General features: G+C 42.4%; 1 pseudogene; it reads left to right on the forward strand.

Annotated features, from left to right (window-relative positions):
* The first annotated feature begins 12,644 nt into the window (after positions 1-12,644).
* LOC130045501 (magnesium transporter NIPA2-like) lies at positions 12,645-14,600 on the forward strand (annotated as a pseudogene).
* The last annotated feature ends 9,686 nt before the right edge of the window (positions 14,601-24,286 follow it).

Consider the following 24,286-nt stretch of genomic DNA (forward strand, 5'->3'; position numbering starts at 1 on the left):
CCCGCGCCCAGGCCCAGGCCCCGTGCCCCGGCCCCGCGCGCGCCTCTCACCTTCCGTGCGCGCCTCCCGGGAGGCGGCGGGGCCGGGCCCGTTCCCGGAGAGGCCTCGGAACCCCGAGCCGCGCGGGTGCAGGGCGTGCGCGGGGAGACGCGGAGCAGCCGACACGGCGAGCGGCGGGGATCGGGAGCGCGCGGGGCTCCCCGAAAGGAGCGGCGCCGGGGAGGGGAGCGCCGGGAGGAGGGGACCGCCCAGCCCCGCCCCCACAGGTGGGAGGGGGCGGGGAGCACCGCGGACCTGCTGGGGGTGGCCGGACCGGCCGGTGACGTCAGCCCCCGGCGCCCCGCCCTGCCGCCCGTGTCTGGACCACGGGGCTCGCCTCGGGGCCTCGTGACGTCACGGGCCGACTGGACTCGGCGCTGCCACCTGCGTGCGCGTGCCTGGATCCCCAGTCTCAGAAGGGCCTGCCACGGCGCCGCACCCAAGGCTGAGAATGCAGGCGCCCCCGCTTCTGCAACCCCGGGCCGCGTGTATGCGCTAAGGGGGAATCAGAGGACAATCAAAGAGGCTCAGGTTCAGTCCTTGGCCAGACTTGGTCCAGCGCTCAGGTTTGGTTTGTCCAGGTCTGCACTGCGGCACCTGTGCACCTCGCCAAACCCCAGCCTCCAGACTCCGAACTGGCGAGTGAGCAGCCAAGGGTCGAGTTTGCCTGACTTTATTTTGTTTTTATTTCAATTTATTTAAGTTGTTCACAATTTATTACATTCAATATTCCAAAACCAATCCGGACACCATTGTACTATCCCACCAGAATTTCCCCACTACCACCCAAGCCTGCCCCCAAAGCACATACTCAATAAGTTATTTTGTATTGCTTGTTATGAATAATTCGCTAAAAATGATCCAAAATAGGTTTCCTTAGAGGAAAGTGTGTGAAGAGTGTCATATCTCACCCTAGAGCCACTAAGCCCTTCTATAGGTTGTTATAGGTTGCCCCTTATGTGCTTAGATAGATAGATAGATGATAGATAGATAGATAGATAGATAAAAATAGGTTGCCTTCTGCATTACATCCCATCAAATGTAGTGTGCTACTCTTGGTACATCAGTGGGGCAGAGTATGCGATGTTGCACACACACTCTGTAGCACTGTAACACTGTCCTCCCATTGTTCATCGATTTGCTCGAGTGGTCACCAGTAACGGCTCCATTGTGATACTTGTTGTTACTGTTTTTGGCATTTCAAATACACCACGGGTAGCTTGCCAGGCACTTCCATGCAGGCAGGATACTCTCAGTAGCTTGCCAGGCTCTCCAAGAGGGACGGAGGAATCAAAACTGAGGAGGTCACATGCAAGGCAAACACCCTACCTACTGTGCTATCGCTCCAGCCCCACACGCACTCTAGGATTTATAAAATTTTAAATGTGGTTATATAGCTAGAGTTAAATTTTTAGCAGGATGGTGACTTTGGGGGTGCAGAGGCATCTCTGCAGTGCAATAGTCTTTGTCTTCCAAGACATATTTGTGAATCTCTAGATTGTGGTCATTAATGAGCTTATATGGCGTCAAGGCAGCTCATGGGCGTGACTGCCAAGAATCTGGAAGAACAGGGAGATGAGGGGGGAAGTCACCCTTTACAGACTCCGTGAGAGCCTGGAGATTTTGGTCGCAAAACCTGCATACTCGAGTTTTTCAGCGGATTTATTCTCGTAGATGAGGCTCGCCCTAATCCTGTGTAGATCAGCTGTGAGCTTGGTGGCAATAGGGATTTGAGAGGTTCACGGCTGCCGGGTCACTGTTGGGGCAGGCAGAGAAACTCACCCTCTTAAGTGCCCCTGATGAGACAGTCTGAGTTTTTCTGACTTAAAAAGCCAGAAAAAGGTGGTGGTAGAGACTTAGCACTGCTAAGCCACAATTTCCCCACAGTGACTAGTACTAAATTGCCCTTAACTCTATCTAAGCCTCAGACTTGCCCAAATGATAGCAATGGTAGAGACCTTGGCAGCGATGGCAGCTATACTGTCATCCCCATACAAGATAGGCTGACTTCTTCCTGGTGCCCAGGCTGGGGAAACTCTTCAGGAAGTTCCTTAAGCACAAAGTCTGAACAATAGTCCCAGTCTTCCTCTGACAACATATTCTCAAATCAATCCCCAAGTCCTTCCAAGTGTCGAATAGTTTTGATTTGTATTTCCTTAATAATTAGAGACAATAAGCATTTTTCATATGCCTATTGGTCATCCATAGTCTTTAGGAAAGTGTTCTCACCCATTTATGGATCAGGTCATTAGATTTTGTTGTTTTGTTGCTGAATTTCTTTTGTAGCTTATAGATAGATATATTGGGCTGGAGCGAAAGCATAGCAGTAGGGTGTTTGCCTTGCGCGTAGCCAGCCCAACCGAGGCGGGTTTGATTCCTCCACCCCTCTCGGAGAGCCTGGCAAACTACCTAGAGTATCTCGCCTGCACGGCATAGCCTGGCAAGCTGCCCATGATGTATTTGAAATGCCAAACACAGTAACAATTGTCACAATGGAGACATTACTGGGCCGGTTCAAGCAAATCAATGAACAATGGGAGGACAGTGACTTATAGATATTGAAAAGCAACACTTTATCTGATGCATTTTGTGCAAACATTTTCTCCCATTCAGTAGAGTGCTTTTTATTATAGCTTGAGTTTCTTTTTACTGTGCAGAAGCTTTTGGTTTTGATATAATCCCATTTACTTTTTGTTTTTATTGCCTTTACCACTCTGGTCATCTTTTTGAAGACTGCTCTTCAGTATTCTGTGGTCAATTTCCTGGAGAGTTCTGCCAATGTATTCTTCAATGTATTTTATGAATTCTTGTCTTATCTTAAGACATTTTTTTTGTTTTTTGTTTTTGCATTTTGGGTCACACCTGGCAATGCTCAGGGGTTACTCCTGGCTCATGCACTCAGGAATTGCTCCTGGCGGTGCTCAGGGGACCATATGGGGTGCTGGGAATCGAACCTGTGTTGGCCATGTTGGCTGCGTGCAAGGCAAACGCCCTACCCGCTGTGCTATTGCTCCAGCCCCCCTTAAGACTTTTAATACACATTGAGTTTATTTTGTGACCAGTGTGGTATGTGACTCTAATTTCTTTTTCCTTTTTTTTTTTTTTGCATGTATCTGTCCAGTTTTTCAAATACCGGTTATTGAAGAGATTTTCATTGCTTTACTTCACATATTTAGCTCCACTGTCATAGGTTAGCTGGCCACAAATATGGGTGGTTAACTCGGGACTATCAATTCAATTCTATTGATCAGCAGGTCTATCTTTATTTTACTACCATGAGTTTTTATTAACATAGCTTTGTAATATAGTTCAAAGTTGGGAAATGCAATGCCTCCCATATTTTATTTCCCTAGGAATTCTTTGACTCTTCGAGGAGTTTTATGGTTTTATGCAATTTTAACCAGTTTGTTTCTTGTGCTTGAAAGTCACTGACATTTTAATGGGCATTGCATTGATTCTGTATAGTACTTTGAGAAGGATAGTCATTTTAATAATGTTGGTTCTTCAACTTATAAATAGGGAATGTCTTTTGGTTTATGACATCTTATTTCATTTCCCTTAGGAGTGACCTATAATGTTCACCTCTGTTGTTAAGTTTATTCAGAGGGATTTGAAGCTTTGGGGCGCTCTTTTGAAAAGGAAAAGTTATTTTAAATTTCTTTTTCTTCTGGTTCATTGTATGTGTACAGGAATGCCATGAATTCTTGTGTATTAATTGTGTAACCTGCTACTTTATTATATTGGTTTATTATTTCAAGGATTTTTTTGGTGGAGTCTTTGGGGTTTTCAGTCATGTCATCTGCAAATAGTGATAATTTGACTTCTTTGTTTCCAATTTGTATCCTTTTGATTTATTTTTGCCTTGGCTGATTCTATGGTAAGGATTTCCAAAACTGTGTTTAATAAGAGTGGTGTTAGTGAAAAAATTTGCCTTGTATTTGATCTAAGAGAAAAAGCTTTTTTTATTTTTAACCACTGAGTATGATACTCGCTGTGGGTTTGTTATAGATGTCCATTACTGTCTTGAAGTATGTTCCTTCTATTCCAATTTTTGGAGCATTTTGTGGTGAATGAATGTTAGATCTTGTCAAAAACTTTTAGTAACTGTATTGCAAATCACAATGTCCAAAAGGAGAGAGAGAGAGAGAGAGAGAGAGAGAGAGAGAGAGAGAGAAGTGCCTGCCATAGAGACGGGCAGGGAGGGGTGATGGGAAGGAAACTGGGAACACTGGTGCTGGGAAATGTACAATGGTGGAGGGAAGGGTGTTGGAACACGGTATGACTGAAACATAATCATGAACAGCTTTTTAAGAGTCTATTACACAGTAATTAAATTTTTAAAAATCTTTTTTAAGAAAAGCCTTGTCTACATTGATTGATATGACCATATGGCTTTGTTGATCCATCCTCAAATGCCTGGGATGAACCCCACTTGATCATGGTGTATAAGCCTTTTGATACTTTGCTGGATTAGCCTCTAGGATTTTGTTAAGTATCTTTGAATAGATATTCATCACAAATATTGGTCTATAAATTTCTTTTATAGTAGTATGTCTTTTAGGAAGCCAACATTACACTGATTCCTAAAAGACATAAAGTAGCTATCTGGGAGGATTGATATTTCCTTAATATTTGAGGGGGAAATGAAGAATATAGACACTAGACTTTGAAGTTTTGGTAAAACTCACTAGTGAATCCATCTGGACCTGGCTTTTGTTCTTGAGAATGAGTGGGGGTATGGGGTGCACACCCAGAAGTTTCCAGGGCATATTCCTGGTTCTGCACTCAGGGATCACTCCTGGTGAGACTGGGTAACCATAGTTCTTGAGGAGATTTAGCTACTATTTCAATTGTTTTACTTGAGATGTCTTTTAACGTTTTCTGTTTCCTGTTGTTTCAACCTTTATCCACTGGTTTATATCCCTCCTTGGGTGAATATTGTCCCCTGAACTGTTGACAACTCTGAACATATAGATTTTCTCATCAGTCTAAAAGTTAGATACATCAGAAAAGTTCCTGCAACAAAATAAGAAAAGTTGTTCACTGAAATGGCACATGAGTAGCAAAGAAAAGCTGTGATTTCCCCTGTAGAGCTAAAATCATAATCCAGCAGAGGATATGTGACCTGTTTAGAGCTGTCTCTTATAGACTAGGCAGGTTCTATTTATTACTTCTCTTGTTAAAAGCACCTTTAGCTAATAATACTGAGCCTAAATATTCAACTTGATCTCCTACAAGTCATGGATGAGAGTCCAGTTACTTCACATCTCCCCTAATACTTACTATTATCAATCTTTTTTAGGTAAACCATTTGGGTGGATATGTAGTTATATTGCTCTGTTACTTTGAATTCTGCAGGTTGCTAGTGAGATTTAAAGCCACTTAAAATTTGGGGGGAATACTTGGTATTCATTTTGTGATGTGTTTGTTCAGACCTTTTCCTCAGGTGTTGGGGAACAGTTTTCCCCAACAGTGCCCAGAAACGTTGCGCATCAGGTCTGGGTAGATGTAGGGTGAAGGACGATGGGTGCACAGAGAAAAAAACCCCTAAGTGCAGCTGATGGCTGTTCACCTTATTGCCAAATACACATATTTTATAGAGGATCTCATCTTGACAGGAACATCCAATCACATAAAGTTTAGCATTATTGGCCTATTACCTTTCCTACTCTGCTTTGTCCCGGTCCATACCAATCAATGCTGTGGTTAGGATGACTTGCTAAGCATACATGACAGTTTCTGTGTCTTGGGCTCATGTGACTAGGGGGTCGAGTGAGGCTCAAGGCCGGACACCTGGTGCTGACATCCTATTCTTAAGAATTTTTCCCAGACATTACTCCCTTCTGTGGAGCCTCCCTTCTGGGCCACTTTGCAAGGTCAGGTCTTATCTGCTCCAGTGCCTGTAAGCCAATGCGCCACACTCGGGTCTATTAAAAATAGCTTTATTGAGGTATAATTCACATATGATAAGAATGTCTATCCCTTTTGACTATTTCCTTTGGCTCAGGCACTTTGCTTGTTCCTTTTTACATCAATCTCCTATCTCTCTGAAAATCAATAATCATCTCATCTCATAACTATAAACAATTGTTTATTCTCAAATTTCATAGGAATGAACCATACAGTATGTTCTTTGTGTCTTACTTCATTCATTTCATTTCATTTCATCATCCTGTTATTCGTCGATTGCCTCGAGCAGGCCCCAGTAACGTCTCTTTCATCCTAGCCCCGAGATTATATTCAAGGCTAATTCTTTGTGTCTAGTTTCTTTTATTCAGCGTTATGGCTTTGAGATCATCCACATTGTTTTATGTATCAGTCTGTACTTCCTTTCTAGGTCTAAGTAGTCTTCCATCGTATAGTAATAAACCATTTATTATAGTAATATACCATATATCCCATTAATAATGGGCCTTTCCAGATTTAGGACTGTTAGAACAAAGCTACTATGATCATTCAGGTACAAGTATTTGTGAGAATAAAAACCTTCTCGTTTCTCTTGTGTGGAAAACATAACGAGTTCATATTTAACTTTATATTAATTACTAAGCTGTTTGTGATTCCACCATTGGTGTGAATTTGATATGTCCCCATAATTATTTAGTACTTCCTTTCTTTTTGACCGAGGATTTTCCAGTGCTGCTCAGGCCCAGCTGTGCTATGGGGCCTAGTGAACATGGGGAGGCAGAAAGCGTACTATTAGGTGCACATATGCAGTGCCAAGGAACAAGTTTGGGAATACATACACATACACACACACACACACACACACACACACACACACAGCATGTTCTCAAACACTTTGAACTACCTCCTCAATCTCATTAATCCATTGTGTGTTTTGTGGTTTCTATTTTATTATTTCTTTGTCTCTAGTTTTGGTTTTATTGGTTGCTCTTTTCCCAGTTGCCTTGGTTATAAGTTAGGTTGCTTCTTTGTGATTTTTCTTTTTTCTTTTTATGATGACATGCATTGCTAAAAACTTTCTTTTTATTGCTGCTTTGACTGTATCCATTAGATTCTGATAACTTGTAGCTTTGTTTCTATTTCTTCTTAAATGTATGCATTGATCAGTGATTGCTGAAAAGCATATTGTTAGTTTTCACACTTGAGGATTTTCCAATTCTTTCTCTTTGTGGTTAAGTTCTAATTTTCTAGCATTGTGATTTTAAAAAACTGAAAAAAAAATGGTTGGGGCCCAAGCAATAGCAGAGCATGTAGAGCACTAGCCTTGCTAGCAGCCAACCTGAATTCAGTCCCAGACAACCCAATATGGTCCTCCAAGTCCTGCCAAGAGTGATCCCTGAGCACAGAACCAGGAGTAATACCTGATCACCAACAGTTGTGACACCAAAACAAAAATAAATAATAATAAAAAATAATAGGGTTTCCATCTTCACAAGTTTATTAATACGTGTATTGTGTCTCAGCACAAGTTTTTCCCTTGACAAATTTTTGTATGTACTTGCAAAAAAAAATTTAAACTCTGCCAAGTTGGGGTAAGTTGGGGTAAATATAAAGTTTTTTACCTATACATATTTTTGGTGGTGCTGGGGATGAACCTAGGTCTTTACACATGCAAGAAAAGTGCTCTACCCCTGAATCACACCCCCAAACTATGTCTATTAAGCTCATTTGTTCTAGTTCATCATGTAAGACTTTAAAATTTTTTATTCTCTATTTTATCTGCGGTAGGGCATTTGCCTTGCACGCAGCCAACATGGCCGACCCGAGTTCGATTCCTCCGCCCCTCTCGGAGAGCCGGGCAAGCTGCCGAGAGTATCTCGCCTGCACGGCAAGGCCTGGCAAGCTCTCCGTGTTGTATTCGATATGCCAGACACAGTAACAACAAAGTCTCCAATGGAGACGTTACTGGGCCCGCTCGAGCAAATCGATGATCAACGGGAGGGCCTTTACTTTACTTACTTACTATTTTATCTGCATGGTTTTAAGGTTATTATACTGCTGTCAATATCATTCTTTGTGTTAACAATTGCCTGGTATATCTTGATGCTTCTTCACTTGGTATTCATTTCTTTTATTTATTTATTTTTATAAATAAAAAGTCTTTATTTATTTTTTATTGAATCACCATGAGATGCACAGTTACAAGGTTGCTCATGATTGGATTTCAGTCAAATAATGTTTCAACAACCATCACTCCACCAGTGTACATTTCCCATCAGGAGAGTCCCCTTTTTTCCCTTTGCCACCCACCCCCCACCCCCAGCCTGTCTCTATGGCAGGAACTTTCCTCCTTTCTCTCTATATTAAGTCTTTCGTTGTTACTTAATGTCTGTTTCTGCTTCTTCTGCTAATGTTATTACAATTATAGCAATGATGCAAAAAGTTTGTGGGCAATTTTGCTGCTGTCGTTCGTCTCCCCACTTCCTTCACTTGCCTCTGCATTTCTTACAATGAGAAGGCAGTGTCAGGAGCAAAAGAGATAGTGCAGCAGGTAGGGCACTTGCTTTGCACCTGGCTGACTGGGTCCAATTAAAAAAGTAAAAGGTAATAGAAAAGGACAGAGTTATAGTGTTCAGGGGATGCTTCCTGACTTCCCAGTTGGACTTACTTAGACTTCCAGAGCTATCAGGAAATGGGGAATGGCAGAGCCAGGATTGTGGCTCAGACCATGTGGTGGGTATGATCTGGGTTCAGATGCCAGTCCTGTATCTCCCATCCTCACTCTCAGCTTCACCCCAGGTCGTGGTGTGGCCCCTAACAACCACCAACATAACAACAACATCAGTGCTGTCCCACTGATATATTCATGAGTGTTTAGAAACTTCCACCTTTCACTCATAAAATGACACAGTTAATAACTATCTGAAGGTTGTAATTCATTATAAATATTACCAAAACATCTAGATTGAGATGTTTTCCATAAAACAAATAAACAAACAAACATTGTATTTATGGGTCCAGAGGAGTTCAGACTGACTCCAGCTGGACCCTATGCATCACATGGTTCCCCCAAACATGACCGGGCATGACTCTGGAGACCCCTGAGCACTGCTAGGGTGACCTAGGCTAATCATGGGCCTTATTTAACCTCCAAAGGCTTATCACTTAATCACTTAACTTCCCGTTAGTCGTCGATTTGCTCGAGCGGGCGCCAGTAACGTCTCCATTTGTCCCTGTCGCATGCTAGTGTAGCCCAATGGCATCTGTTCGCTCCAGGAACATGAAGGGCCTCAAACCGATCGTTCATGACCTTGACGAAGAAGTCTGACCAACTGGTAGGTGGGCGGCCACGCGGTCTTTTGACATCCTGTGGAATCCAGTCCGTAACAGCTCTAGTCCAGCGGTCGTCTTTAAATCTCATTACGTGACCAGCCCATCTGATTTTCGACACCTTGGCAAATGAGACAGCGTCCCTGATCCTTGATCGTCGACGGATGTCAGAACTCCAGATTCTTTCTCTCATTTGAGTGAAACGTGATATTCCAAGCATAGCTCTTTCTATTCTTCTTTGGGAGACCTGAATAGCGTTCTCATCTTGTTTGCGTAGGGCCCAGGTCTCTGAGGCATATGTTAATGCAGGAAGAACAGTGGAATCAAAGAGATGTGCCCGGAGCCGGAGGTTCTTCGTCCTCTTAGCTATTTCTTCGACGTTCTTGAAGGCGTTCCAAGCCGCTCTCTTCCTCCTGCGCAGCTCGGGTGCCAGGTCATTTGTCATGTTGACCTCTCGACCTAGGTACACATAGCTGTTGCATTCGGAGATGGTCGTTCCATTGAGAGCGAATGGGGCGTCAGGAACAAGGCTGTTTCTCATAAACATTGTCTTCGTAAGATTCAGCTGTAGTCCTACCTTTCCACACTCACGGTCAAAGTCGGCCAGCATTTGTGCCGCTTGGCTGATGTTTGGTGTTATTAAAACAATGTCATCAGCAAAGCGGAGGTGGTGTAATTGCCGACCATCTATCTTCACTCCCATTCCTTCCCATTCCAGTCGTCACATGATGTTCTCAAGGGTGGCACTGAAGAGTTTCGGTGAAATGGTATCACCCTGCCGCACCCCTCTCTTGACATCAACGATCACTTCTTTGTAGAATGGTGAGATCCTGGTAGTGAATCCGCAATACAGCTCACGGAGGATCCTGATGTATTGGGCTTGAATGCCCTGATTGGCTAGGGCTTCAGTGACCACTTCCGTCTCAACAGAATCAAAGGCCTTCTTTAAATCAATGAACGTTAAGCAGAGCGGCATCTTGAACTCCCGAGAAACCTCAATGAGCTTGGTTATCGTGTGGATATGGTCGATGGTGCTGAATCCTTTGCGGAACCCTGCTTGCTCGCATGGTTGTCCTTCATCTAATGTTCTGCCAATCCTATTCAGGATGACTCGAGTGAACAACTTGTAGATGACAGACAATAGGCAGATCGGGCAATAGTTGCCAATGTCATGGATGTCTCCCTTCTTGAACAGTAGTATGGTCCGGCTGGTTTTCCATTGGGACGGAACCTTGCATTCAGACAGGTAGCGAGTGAAGAGCCGAGCCAGTGTATTGATGAGTACTGATGGCAGGTTCTTCAGGTGTTCAGGTCTGACCTTGTCTGGGCCGGGTGCTGTTTGTTTCTTTACCAACAAAATGGCGTGTCGGATTTCGGAGGGGAGAACGTTGGGAACAACATACCCATCCTGTGGAATTTGGTATGTTGGCAAGTGGACATGGCTATCGAAGAGATTTGAGTAGAAGTCATGGATAATCTTCTCCATTGCCGTTCTGGAGGATGTGATGGATCCATCAGGACGTCGGAGGGCAGTCATCTTGGTCTTATAGTTGGCGAAGGACAGGCGGGCCTTACGAATACTTTTCCCGGCTTCTGCCGCATCTATCAGTACTTCTGCTTGTCTCTCTTTGAGGTCTTCCTTGATCGCATCTCTGCACTGCTTTGCAAGCTCGGACATTAGCTTGCGGTTGCCTGAGGCATGCGCCAAACCACGCTGGTGAATTAGCTCAAGAGTTTTCAAAGATAGGCGACTTTTTGTGGCTATCTCTCTCTTGGCGTTCCTCGCGCATTCATGGAGGTGCTGAACCAGTCGATCGTATTCCTCGTCAATGTTGTCAACAATGGCATCTTCCCATGTTGCCGCAATAGTACCAAAGAGTTCCCAGTTGGTGGTCATTCTGGGAGTTCTCTTTTTGAACTTTGCAGCCCTTTCTCCCCGCTCTGTGAAGTAGAATTTTGCACGAAGGAGACGGTGGTCCGATCCCGTTCGAAATTTTGGGACAACAGCGACATCAGTCAGGCAAAACCGTCGATTGAATATGATGTGGTCTATTTCGTTGTGGAATCGTCCACCGGGAGACTCCCATGTCCATCGTTTAGATTCTGCCTTCTGGAACTGTGAGTTACCATGGATGGTCTTGGTCGACATGATGAACTCTGACAGTCTCTCACCCTGTTCGTTCCATTCTAGGCCATGGGTCCCGATGTGAAGTTCTTCAGCTGATCTTCTCGGTCCTATCTTGGCATTAAAATCACCCACAATGATCTTGTAGAAGGTGTGGTCTTCTTTATAGAACTTCTCTAGCTCCATGTAGAACTTCTCGATTTCTCTTTCATCATAATGAGATGTTGGTGCGTAGACAACGAAGATAGAAACTGCAGGCAGTGAGCCACATCTATTCAAATGTAAACGTCCGATTCGGGTTGTTAGGCATTCAAATGAATCAATGCTCTTGGCCAAGTTTGTGTTGACAAGGACACCGACGCCTCCAACACCTCTTTTATCGCATGTTCCGAGGAACAATTCTTCTCCAGTGTCGAAAACGGCATGGTGAGATTCGTGCCTTCTTGTCTCGGTCAGACCAATGATGTCGTACTTGATCATTCGCGCTTGTACCATCAGGTCCTCGATGGATGCATCTGATGCTAGCGTACGTGCATTGAAAGTACAGACGATCATTTTTGTCTTCCTTCGTTGTGGCAGCCTAGGTCGGCCTTGAGATTTTGTCGGCCTCTCCTTTCTCATCCTTCTCAGTGCTGCCATGTCGGTGAAGCCTTCAGGGTCAGGTGAATGAGACCAGTTGTAGTTACTGGTTTTGGCATATTGAATACACAGCGGATAGCTTGCCAGGCTCTTCCGTGCGGGCGGAATACTCTCGGTAGCTTGCCAGTCTTTCCGAGAGGGATAGAGGCTTTTGGGGTGACCTCTAATCACCCTTGTAGGTGTTACCATATTTGAACCCTATCAAATATGGTACGACAATTCCAGAAGATGGGTATTTAGTGTCTTAGGATGTGTCGCGCGGCCGCAAGCGGCCGCGCGGGTCCAGAAAGCATCCTGGAGTATGGCGACGACTGGGTAGTGGAAGTAGGCTATTGGCAGAAAATCACGTGGAAGGGCCCCTGGACCTCCTGAGCATAATTGGGAGAACTTCCCCACAAAAAGCAAACCACCATAGTTATTACATTTATTATAATGAAGTCATTGGTCACCAATATGAAATTTTAGTGATGAGCATAAGTTTGGGGAAGCATTACTTGATAGAACAAAGGATGCATAGATAAATTGAAAGGACAGGATAGGGGCGTGGCCTGTGTGCCCACTGCGGCGCCAAGATCCCGTGCCCCTAAGCTATCCCGAGTGAACAATGGACAGGTGGCATGCCTGCCCCCAACTCTGCAAGCTCCACTGGAGCTTCCCCAAGGGGCTTCAGACTTAGAGACGGAAGGGCTGTGCACAGGAGGGAGCCAGAAGATCACTTCCCACTGACCACGTCCCTCCTCTACCCGGGTGGCAGACCACATCAGCCCACATTTCCCAAGTTCTCTCTCCTCTGGACAGACACTGTCCTGTGGTCAGTGTGGCACACAAGACTTTCTTAAGTAACAGACGAGACAATCCAGGGGCGTGGGAGGGAGACAGGACTTTTCTGTTGGTGTAGGGTTGGCTCTGAGCTCCATCACCTCCAGTACAGGAGTTTCCTTTCGACAAGAGCTGTGACTTGTTCTGGTCCGATTAAGTGCCATTCTCTTTTCACACTTCCTGAGTGAAAGACTACTTCTTCACAGGGGCATTGGATGTCTACTGGGGACCCCAGGGTCCATAACTTTAATCATTCATGCACCAAAGGAAAAAGAGATTGATACCCTAGATGAAATGGCTCACAAGCTAGGGGTCCAGGTTTTGTAGTTTTTGCAACACTCATGGTCACTATACCCTTGATACTAATCTTTGTGGTGGGACGGTGCCAGGACAGAGCAGCACTCTCGTGTGCATCAGCATCTTCTCCGATCTTCTGTAAAGGGCTGAGCAACACCATCAAAGAACTGTGCCAGGAGGCCTGTGCTGCCCCATCCCCTAGCTGGGTCCGACTGCTGAGCCTTGTCATGTTTGTGAGCACACAAATCAATTACCCAAACAGGGTCCTGGATATCTTCAACACGTCCCTCGTGGTACCCACCTCTGTCCTGACTTACTCAGCTATTCTTTTTTTTTTAATTTATTTTATCGAATCACTGTGAGATATAGTTACTAGCTTTCATGTTTGAGTTACAATCACACAATGATCAAACACCCATCCCTCCACCAGTGCACATTCCCCACCACCAATATCCCCAGTATACCTCTCTTTTCCCACCTTCCCACTGCCTCCATGGCAGACAATATTTCCCATACTCTCTCTACTTTTGGGCATTATGGTTTGCAATGCAGATAATGAGAAATTATCATGCTTGCTCCTTTATCTACTTTCAGCACACATCTCTCATCCCGACCGATTTCTCCAGTCCTCATTTCCTTAGTGATCCCTTCTTTATTTCAGCTGCCTTCTCCACTCCACCTCCCCAACCTGCTCATGAGGCAGGCTTCCAACTATGGAGCAATCTTCCTGGCCCTTGTATCTACTGTCCTTCGGAGTCAGCCTCATGTTATGTAATTTTATAATCCACAAAAGAGTCCTTCTATATCTGTTCCTCTCTGACTCTTTCATTTCACTTTGCATGATACTCACCATGTCTATCCACTTATAAGCAAATTTCATTACTTCATCTCTCTTAACAGCTACATAGTATTCCATTGTGTAGATATACCAAAGTTTCTTTAACCAGTCATCTGTTCTCGGACACTTTAGTTGTTTCCAGATTTTGGCTATTGCGAACAGTGCTTCAACGAACATACAGGTACAGATGTCATTTCTACGTGCTTTTTTTCACCCTCAGGATATATTTCCAGAAGTGGTATTGCGAGGTCATATAGAAGTTCGATTTCTAGTTTTTGAAGGACTGTCCATATTGTTTTCCAAAAAGCCTGGACCAGTTAGCATTCCCACCAATCGGCCGTTCTTTTTAAGGAGTGGCAGAACTTGCCCACCCTGAGTCACTTCTTTACGATCACTGTGGGAATATTCTTGTTGCATGCCTTCAGAAACATCAGCTTTAGTCTAGCCAGTCAGCCTGTATCTTTGCAGAAGGAAGAGAAAGCAGCAAACGGCAGTTTCTCAAACGCTTATGCAGTTCTTCCCGATGAGGAAGAAAGCCTGTGTGGGTTGGAACCACATGCTGGTGAGAATGTCTCCTGCAGGAGGGGAACCCTGACAATGTTCTAGGAGAGACACGTTCAGTAGGAGAGGAGACCATAGTGCATCTGAGTGGCCATTTCAGAAAGCATCTTCCTCAAATGTGTTCCAGAGACAATCCTTTTTAAGATTTCACCAATTTGGACCCAGAAATTACTTTTCTTATTTTACATGATGGTAGCTCACCTAAAATGATTTCAGCAAATGGCCAGTTTCTATTAGCATTGTATTATAGTAGAGGTAATTTCAATTTACCATCATTAAAATCGGAATGCAATGGGATTGGAATGCAGCAGGCAAGGTGTTTACCTTGCACAAAGCTGATCCAGCTTCAATCCCTGGCATCATATATCGTCCGCCTGAGCACCAACAGGAGTGATTCCTGAGTTCAAAGCCTGAAGTAACCTCTGAGCATTGCCGGTGTGGCCCAAAAATTAAAAAAATAAATAAATAAATGGAACGCATCAATCTAGAAAAATTCTTTTTTTTTCCCTTGGTGGTGTGTCTGAAGTGTCCATCTGCCCTCCCTCTCTGTCCTTACTGACCATTTCAAGACTTTTTTAAACAAGTATGAAGTGATGCCAATACATTATTCTGTCTGTCTTTTGAGGATAAAAATTACTCCTTTTTTGATTATTTCTGTTCCAAATGGTAGTTTCTGGAATGCTAAGTTAGGAAGGAGAGGAAACGGCTAGAAGGTACAAAGGTAGCCACTATTCTTGGCAGCAGAGCAGAGGTTCTCCCCCGGCACCCCTGGGAAGCAGCGTCTGTGAGGCCCAGATGGTCACAGTTGGTCACTCTAACCCCTCGATGCCCACGACCTTGATTCCTCTTTTACATCAGTTCTTGTATTTTCTAATATATTTTCATAGTGAGTTTTATTGTCATTTAGATCTTCTAACAACCTTGAGAAGTAGAAGTCTAGGTTAAATTTCCCAAATGTAACTTATGTTATAATAAAAAGATAAATTGAAACAAAAAAAGATAGAACAGAATAAAAATCATAAGGGAAGTCATAGAAATGGTAACAATTCACAAAAAGACACTTGATATTATTGATAATTATTAGACTTCAAGTTAAAACTCTGGGGCGGGAGCGATAGCACAGCGGGTAGAGCATTTGCCTTGCACGCAGCCAACATGGCCAACACAGGTTCGATTCCCAGCATCCCATATGGTCCCCTGAGCACCGCCAGGAGTGATTCCTGAGTGCACGAGCCAGGAGTAACCCCTGAGCATTGCCGGGTGTGACCCCAAAATCAAAAAATAAAAATAAAAAAAAATAAAACTCTAAAGAAGATTGTCAGAGATGTAATTCACTTACAGCAGAGCACTCACCTTGCATGTGTGAGGTCTGGGGTACTAACCCCCATGCCATACACACAAAATAAAAGTGTTTAGGGCAGGAGGGAAACTAGGTACATTTGTGGAAGACAGTGGACACTGGTGAAGGGATTGGTGTTGGAACATTGTACACCTGAAACTCAATCATGGATAACTTTGTTATTCACAGTGATTTAATAAATAGTGTTTAGACTATGATTAATATCACTATATCTTTTTTAGAATGTAAGGTACTGAAATGACTCACTGATATTCTATAGAGATGCCACCGGTCCCTGCACCAGGTTATCTCATCCAGAGCAACCCAGAGGGGGGCAGCTGAGTTCCCCTACCCTCCCCAGTGGAGCTCCTGCAGCCAAAAACCTCCAAAATTCAATTGCCACCATGCTCATAGTCACTCTCCACAGACTCAGATGAACCTCACCCATGAGTGAATCTGCAGAAAAACCCAGGTATGCAGGACTTGTGATTGAAAACCCCAGGCTCAACAGAGTCAGGAATGGGTGACCACCCTCATCTTCCTGTGTTTCTGACAGCTTGGCAGTCACACCCACAGACTGCCTCTGATGCCATATAATCTCATTAATGGCCATGATCCAGAGACTCAGCAATAAATCTCTCAGAAGAGAACACAGAACGATACACCATAGAGATGCCTCCACACCATGCACCAGGCAGTCTTATCCGGGGCAACCCAAAGGAAGCAAGTGATTTCCTTCCCCTGTCCCACTGAAGCCCCAGTATTAGAAAACCTACAGACTCAATGCTAAAATTACTCACCAAATCAAGTACTTGAAAGGATTTAGGAGGGATGAAACTCCTCTATATAGTAAGTGGTCATGTGAAGGGTATACTAGATTAGAAAATAAGAGGTTTTTTTTTTTTCTGGACCTATACAAAGTAATTTTATTTATATATTAAAAAATTTTTAATAGTGAGACATCATGAGGTACAGTTGCAGACTTAAACATTTTTGTGCTTGGGTTTCAATTATACAATGATCAAATACCCATCCCTCCACCAATGCCCATTTCCCACCACCACGGATCCCAGTATCCCTCCCACCCCCCATCCCACCCATCCCACCCTTCCTCTGTGGCAGGGCATTCCCTTTTGTTCTCTCTTTCTTATTGGGTGTTGTGGTTTGCAAAAGAGGCAATGGGTGACAATCATGTTTAGTCTATAGTCTACTTTCCGCATGCTTCTCCCATCCTGGGAGGATCCTCCCAACACCTTTATTTGGTGTTCCCTTCTCTATCTGAGCTCCCTTTTCCCCTAGTATGTGTGGTTGGCCTCCAAGCCATGGAGTAAAATTCCTGATACTAATCTCAGCCATTCTTGGGTGTTAGTCTCCCATTTTGTTACTTTATGTTCCCCAGATGAATGCAATCTTTCTATGTCTATCCCTTTCTTTCTGAGTCATTTCGCTTAACATGATACTTTCCATGTAGTGCCACTTGTATGTAAATTTCGTGACTTCGTCTTTTCTAACATCTACATAGTACTCCATTTGTAAATGTACCAGTTTCTTTAACCAGTCATCTGTTCTCGGGCACTCAGGTTTTTTCCAGATTCTGGCTATTGTAAAGAGTGCTGCAATGAACAGACAATTGCAGATGTCACTTCAAATATACTTTTTTGCCTAAGAGGGGTTTTTGGACGGCTGTGCTACTAAGTAATGCCCAGGTGACCAAAGGCTACTCCAGTGACACAGAGCAAACCAGGCTAGACATTCCATTGCTCAGGCTGGCAAATGCAGTGCTGCTATGACCTGGGGTACAGGGGACCACCAGTACCTCTCCCAATGGTGCTTAGGAAGCTGGTTGTTCCAGAGCTATACCTGGCAATGTGGGGAGTATATTTGGTGCTGGGCATCATATATTAAGGTCTCTAAACATGAAAGACAAGTGCTTCTGGCCAAGAGTTTCTCTTCTGTTCCTGAAAAATGATGAAAAAGCTGTTTTTCAGGGCCTGGAGATAACTCAGAGGTAGAGTGGCTGCCTTGCAAGTCAGTGAGGTTCCAAGTTCAATTCCTGCACAACCCCACATGAACTTCAGCAGTTCTGCTCTCTAAAAATCCTTTCACCCCAAACAAGCGTGTGACAACAGCCAACACCTCAAAGTTTGAGTGCAATCAAGTGTGTGTGTCCTTGACCAATACAGAAACAGTGGGAAAAAAAGAGGAAGGAAAAGTGACTTTTTAATGAGACGAGTTTGAAAGTGACTTTTTTTTCCTTTTTGGGCCGCACCCGGCAATGCACAGGGGTTACTCCTGGATTTCATTCAGGAGTTGCTCCTGGAGGTGCTCAGGGAACTATATGGGATGCTGGGATCTAACCTGGGTCGACGGCATGCAAGGCAAATGCCCTACCCGCTGTACTGTCTCTCCAGCCTCTGAAAGTGCCTTTAAAAGTTAAATACATACATCTGCCATATGATCCAGTCATTTCAATCCTAAATACTTATTAAAGAGAAGACACATAAAAGCATATATCAATAATTGGAAAATTCAACATTGTTAAAATGATCATCCTATCCAAAGTACTATGCAGTTTCAATGTAATACAAGATAAAACTTCAGTCTGCGTTTTTTCAAAGACATAGAACAAACCCTAAAAATATTTTGTGAATCCATGAAATTTCAAATAGCCAAATCAAACTCTAAGAAAATAAACGATGATGAGAGGCATTGCAGTTCTTGAGTTTTAACTATATTACAAAAACTATAATAATCAAAACTGCATGATGCTGGCATAAAGATAGATCTGCAGACCAATGAAACAGAACTGAGAGTCCTGAGTTACTCTCCTAGCTTTATGGCCACTTAATCTATTGTGAAGGAGCTAATATGTAAAGTGAAGGAGATAAAATCTCTTCAACAAATGGTGTTGGAAAAACTGATGGCTACATGTCAAAAAATAAAAATAGAACCATATCTCACACCCTTCAAAATGTAAATGAAAAAACTGTGTTGAACATCTTGAAAGTAGATGAAATTCCACAAAATACTATGAAGAAAATAAGTTAGAACTCTCAAGGAAATTTACAACAAAGAAATCTTTAATGAGATGACCATAGTAGCAAAAACAAAAAATTTTAAATGGAACTATATCAAATTAAAAATCTTTGGTACAGTGAAAGAAACTCATGCTTTAATTTTAAAAAAGACAACCTGTTGAATTAAGGGAAATAATTGCACATGATGCATCAGAAACAAAGTTGATTTTTTAGTTTTATAAACCACTCCCCAAACTCAAAAACAAAAAATCTCAGTAATTCTATCCATAAATGAGCAAGAAGATGGAAACAACACATCCCTAAATAAGACATATGGCAGACCAACAGACATATGAAAAATGCTCATCGTCACTCATGATTATAGAAATTAAAGTCGAAACAAGAATGAGTTATCATCTCACACCATGAAATTGACACATATCAAAGTCTTTATACAACCGGTTTCGGCAGAGTGTGGTGCAAAAGAAACCCTCATCCACTGTTGGTGGAAACTTCATATGGATGTGGTTTATTCATTATAAAAAGCCATGTGAAGATTTGTCAAAATTAGGTATAGAACTACCATACAATCCAGACCCATAAATCTCAAAAGAGATCAAAAGCTGCAGATAAGGCCAGAGGTGTGGTGTGCTGCAGGCAAGCGGGTGTGCCCTGCAGGGCATATGCCAATAGTTTATTTCTCTGGAAAAGATGGAAATGGCATGGTCCAAAGACACACAAAAGAATCACCAAACTGAGCAACTTGCTGCAGAGATTTCTCCGAACTTTAAGCCAGGCTGAATTCACCAGGGTGCCTCAGACAGGGGTAGGCATCATCCCTCTACCTGCCCCCTAAAAACTGCAGCAGCCAACAACTTCCAGAACCCAATGAGTTCAGGTACGCGGGTTCAGTGACAGCATACTCCAGGCCTCAAGGGATAGGGAATGGGCCAGTCCTTCTCATCCTCCCTCCCTTGTCCCCATGGGAGGCCACGCCCACAAAGTGCCTCCAGCTGCTACTTGAGCTCCTTGTCAGCCATGATCCAGAGACACACAAAAGAATCTCTGAACAAAAAGACACTTAAAGACACACAAAATAAATCTCTGAGCTCACTGCAGAGATATCTCCAGACCCTAATTATCTGAAATTTTAGAATTCCAGGAGCATGGGGTCGCTCTTGCGACTGCATGACATCTTATACTATTCATAACAAGCAATACAAAAGACAGTATGAGGGAGATTGTCTTCCATAGAGGCAGGGTGAGGGGTGGAATGGGGGAATACTGGGGACCTTGGTGGTGGAAGATGTGCACTGGTGAAGTGTTGGGTGATCAATCATTGTGTGACCGAAACTCAAACAGGAAAGCTTTTTAATTGTATCTCACGGTGATTAAAAATAATAATGATAAAAACAATAATAAAATAAAATGAACATTCTGAATAAAAAATAGAAGTAATGTGGAGTTCATGTCCAGTTCAATCAGCTTAATCAATGGCAGAATAAATAGCAGTACTTCTACATTAAAAAAATAAATAAATAACCGGGGTGGCCAGACTTGTAGTCAACAGCATAGATTTCAGGATGAAAAAGATTAAAAGGGACAGTGCAGGCCACTTTTTAATAATCAAGGAATATGTACATCAGGAAGAAATCTAATCCTAAATATATACACATCCAATGAGGGGTCAGCAAAATACTTAAAGAAACTGCTAATAGACGTCATGGAGGACATTGGTAGCAACAGTAGTAGTTGGAGACTTCAAAACCGCCCTGTTATCTTGATATCTATTATCTTGATAGGTAGATCAACAAGACTAAAATTCATCAAGGAAGTAGTGCCTTTGAAGGAAGAAGTGAAAGAGAGAAGGCTAATAGATGTGTACATGGCTTTTCATACCCCCAAACTGAATACACATTCTTTTCCAGTGCAAATGGAACATTTTCCAAGATAGACCACGTGCTGGACCACAAAACAGACCTCAATAGAATCAAGAAGATAGAAATTGTATCAACTATCTTTTCACACCATGATGCACCGAATATAGAAGTTAGGCACACAAAAACAGAGAATCAAATCAAACATCTGGAAATTAAACAACTCAATGTTGAACATCAAGTGGGACGAAGAGGAAATCAAAAAAGAAATTAAAAGATTCCTGGAAACAACTGAGAATGAAGATGCGAACTACCAGAACTTGTGGGACAAAGCAGTGTTAAGGGGAAAATTAATAGCTCTGCAAGCATCTCACAGGAAGGAAGAAAAGGCCTACATAAATAACTTGACATCGCAGCTTACGATCTTAGAAAATGACCAACAAAAGGAGCCCAAACCAGGCAGGAGGAAAGAATTAATAAAACTTAGAGCAGAAATTAACAACATGGAAACGCAAAAAACAATCTGAAAGATCAGTGAAACCAAGAGCTGGTTGTTTGAGAAAATAAACAATGTTGATAAACCACTAGCAAGACTCACCAAGAAAGAGAAAGAGAGAACCCTAATAAACCAAATCAGAAATGAAAAGGGGGACATCACAACAGAAACCAAAGAAATTCAAAAGATCAAAGATTACTTTGAAAGTCTGTATACCACGAAACAAGAGAACCTAGAGGAAATGGATAAATTCCTGGATTCTTATAACCTCCCAAGGCTGAGCCAAGAAGATTTGGAATACCTTAATAGAACTATCTATTACTATCAAGGAAATTTAAACAGTAATCAAAAGTCTTCCCAAAAACAAAAGCCCAGGTCCAGATGAATTCACTAGAGAATTCTTCCAAACATTTAAAAAGGATGTATTTCCAGTCCTTTTCAATCTTTTCCAGGAAATTGAAGAAATAGAAACATTCCTTCCCAAACAGTTTCTATGAGACCCGTATCACCCTAATACCAAAAGCAGTTAGAGACACCACAATAAATAAATTAATAAATAAAACTATAGGCCAATATCCCTGATGAAATGGATGCAAAGATCCTCAACAAAATACGAGCAAGTAGAATCCAACGACTCATCAAAATTATCATACACCACAACCAAGTGGTATTTATCTCAGGGATGCAAGGATGGTTTAACATTCGGAAGTCAATCAACATAATCCATCATATCAATAAAAGAAAAGATACAAACCATATGATCTTATCGATATACACAGAAAATCATTTGAAAAGATCCAGCATCCGTTTATGACAAAAACTCTCAGCAAAATGGGAATTGGAATTTTCCTCAATATAGTCAAAGTCATCTACCACAAGCATAGCAAGCATTATCCTCAATGGGGAAAAACTAAAGATCAGGGACAAGACAAAAAAAAAAGCCCACTCTCAACACTTCTCTTCAACATAGTACTGGGAGTTCTTGCCATAGCAGTTAGGAAAGAAAAAGATAATAAGGGTATCCAGATAGGAAAGGAGGAAATCAAGCTCTCACTGTTTGCAGATAACATGATACTATACTTAGAGAACCCTAAAGCCTCTACCAAGAAGCTGCTAGAAATAATAGACTTGTATAGTAAAGTTGTAGGCTATAAAATCAATATACAAAAGTACAAGGCATTCCTCCATTCAAATAATGAGAGAAGAAAGTGATATAAAAAAATCCTGTTAATAATCATGCCTCAGAAAATCAAGTACCTTGGAATCAGCTTAATTAAGAAGGTAAAGGACCTGTACAAAGAAAACTACAAAACACTACTTCAAGAAATAAAAGAGGACACAAGGAAATGGAAACACATCCTCTGTTCATGGATTGGGAGAATTAACACTGTTAAAAAGGCAATACTCCCCAAAGAATTATACAGATTTAGTGTGATTCCTATAAGGATACCCATGACATTCTTCAAAGAAATTGATCAAACACTCCTGAAATTCATATGGAACAACAAGCCCCCACGAATAGCTAAAACAATTCTTGGGGGGGGGGAGATAGGCATCAGCTTCTTCAACCTTAAAGTATACTACAAAGTAGTAATAATTAAAACAGCATGGTATTGGAACAAAGACAGATCAGACTAATGGAATAGGGTTGAAAATCCTTACACATACCCTCAAGTGTATGATTATCTAATCTTTGATAAGGCAACGAGAAATATAAAGTGTAGCAATTCTCTTTAACAAATGGCGTTGGCAAAACTGGACAGCTACATGCAAAAAAATTGGCTCAGATATCTAACTAACACCATGTATGAAAGCCAGATCAAAATGGATTAAAGACCTCAGCACCAGGCCAAAATCCATAAGGTACATTGAAGAAAAGCTCGGCAAAACCCTCCATGACATTGAAGCTAAAGGTATCTTCAAGGATGAAACACCACTCACCAAGCAAATGGAAACAGAGATACACAAACGGGATTATCTTAACTAAGAATCTTCTGCACCTCAAAAGAATGGGTGACCACAATACAAAGACAGTCTACAAAATGGGAAAGGATAAGGGGTTAATATCAAGGACATACAAGGCACTGATTGAACTCTACAACAAGAAAACATCTGGAACACCAAATAAAGGGTGTTGGGAGGATCCTTCCAGGATGGAAGAAGCATGCTGAAAGTAGACTATAGACCAAATATGATTGCCACTAAATGCCTCTTATGCAAACCACAACACCCAAAAGAAGAGAGAGAACAAAAGGGAATGCCCTGCCACAGAGGCAGGGTTGGATGGAGGAGATGGGGGGTGGGAGGAATACTGGGACCCGTGGTGGTGGAAAATGGGCACTGGTGAAGGGATGGATACTTGATCATTGATCATTGTATAACTGAGACCCAAGCATAAAAATTTGTAAGTCTACAACTGTACCTCATGGTGTTTCACTAATAAAAATAAAAAGAAAAGAAAACATCCAACCCTATCAGAAAATGGGGGGATGAAATGAACAAAAATTTTCTTAAAAAAGAAATTCAAATGGCCAAAATGCACATGAAAAATTGCTCTTCATCACTAGTCATCAGGTACATGCAAATCAAAACAACAATGAGATATCATCTCACACCACAGAGACTGGCACGCATCCAAAAGAACCAAAGCAACCAGTGTTGGCATGGATGTGGAGAAAAAGGAACTCTCCTTCACTGCTGGTGGAAATGCCAACTGATCCAGCATTTTTGGAAAACAGCATGGACATTTCTCAAAAAACTAAATATTGAGCTCCCATTTGACCCAACAATACCACTTCTGGAGATATATCGAGGAGATGCAAAAAAAGTACACTAGAAATGACATCTGCACTTGTATGTTTATTGCAGCACTATATTCAATAGCCAGAATCTGGGAGAAAAAAGTGAGTGCCCAAGAACAGATGACTAGTTAAAGAAACTTTGGTATAACTACATTATGGAATACTATGCAGCTGCTAGAAAAGATGAGATCATGAAATTTG

Source organism: Sorex fumeus, unplaced genomic scaffold (assembly GCF_029834395.1).
Source record: "Sorex fumeus unplaced genomic scaffold, SorFum_2.1 ptg000128l, whole genome shotgun sequence".
Classification (NCBI taxonomy): Eukaryota; Metazoa; Chordata; class Mammalia; order Eulipotyphla; family Soricidae; genus Sorex; species Sorex fumeus.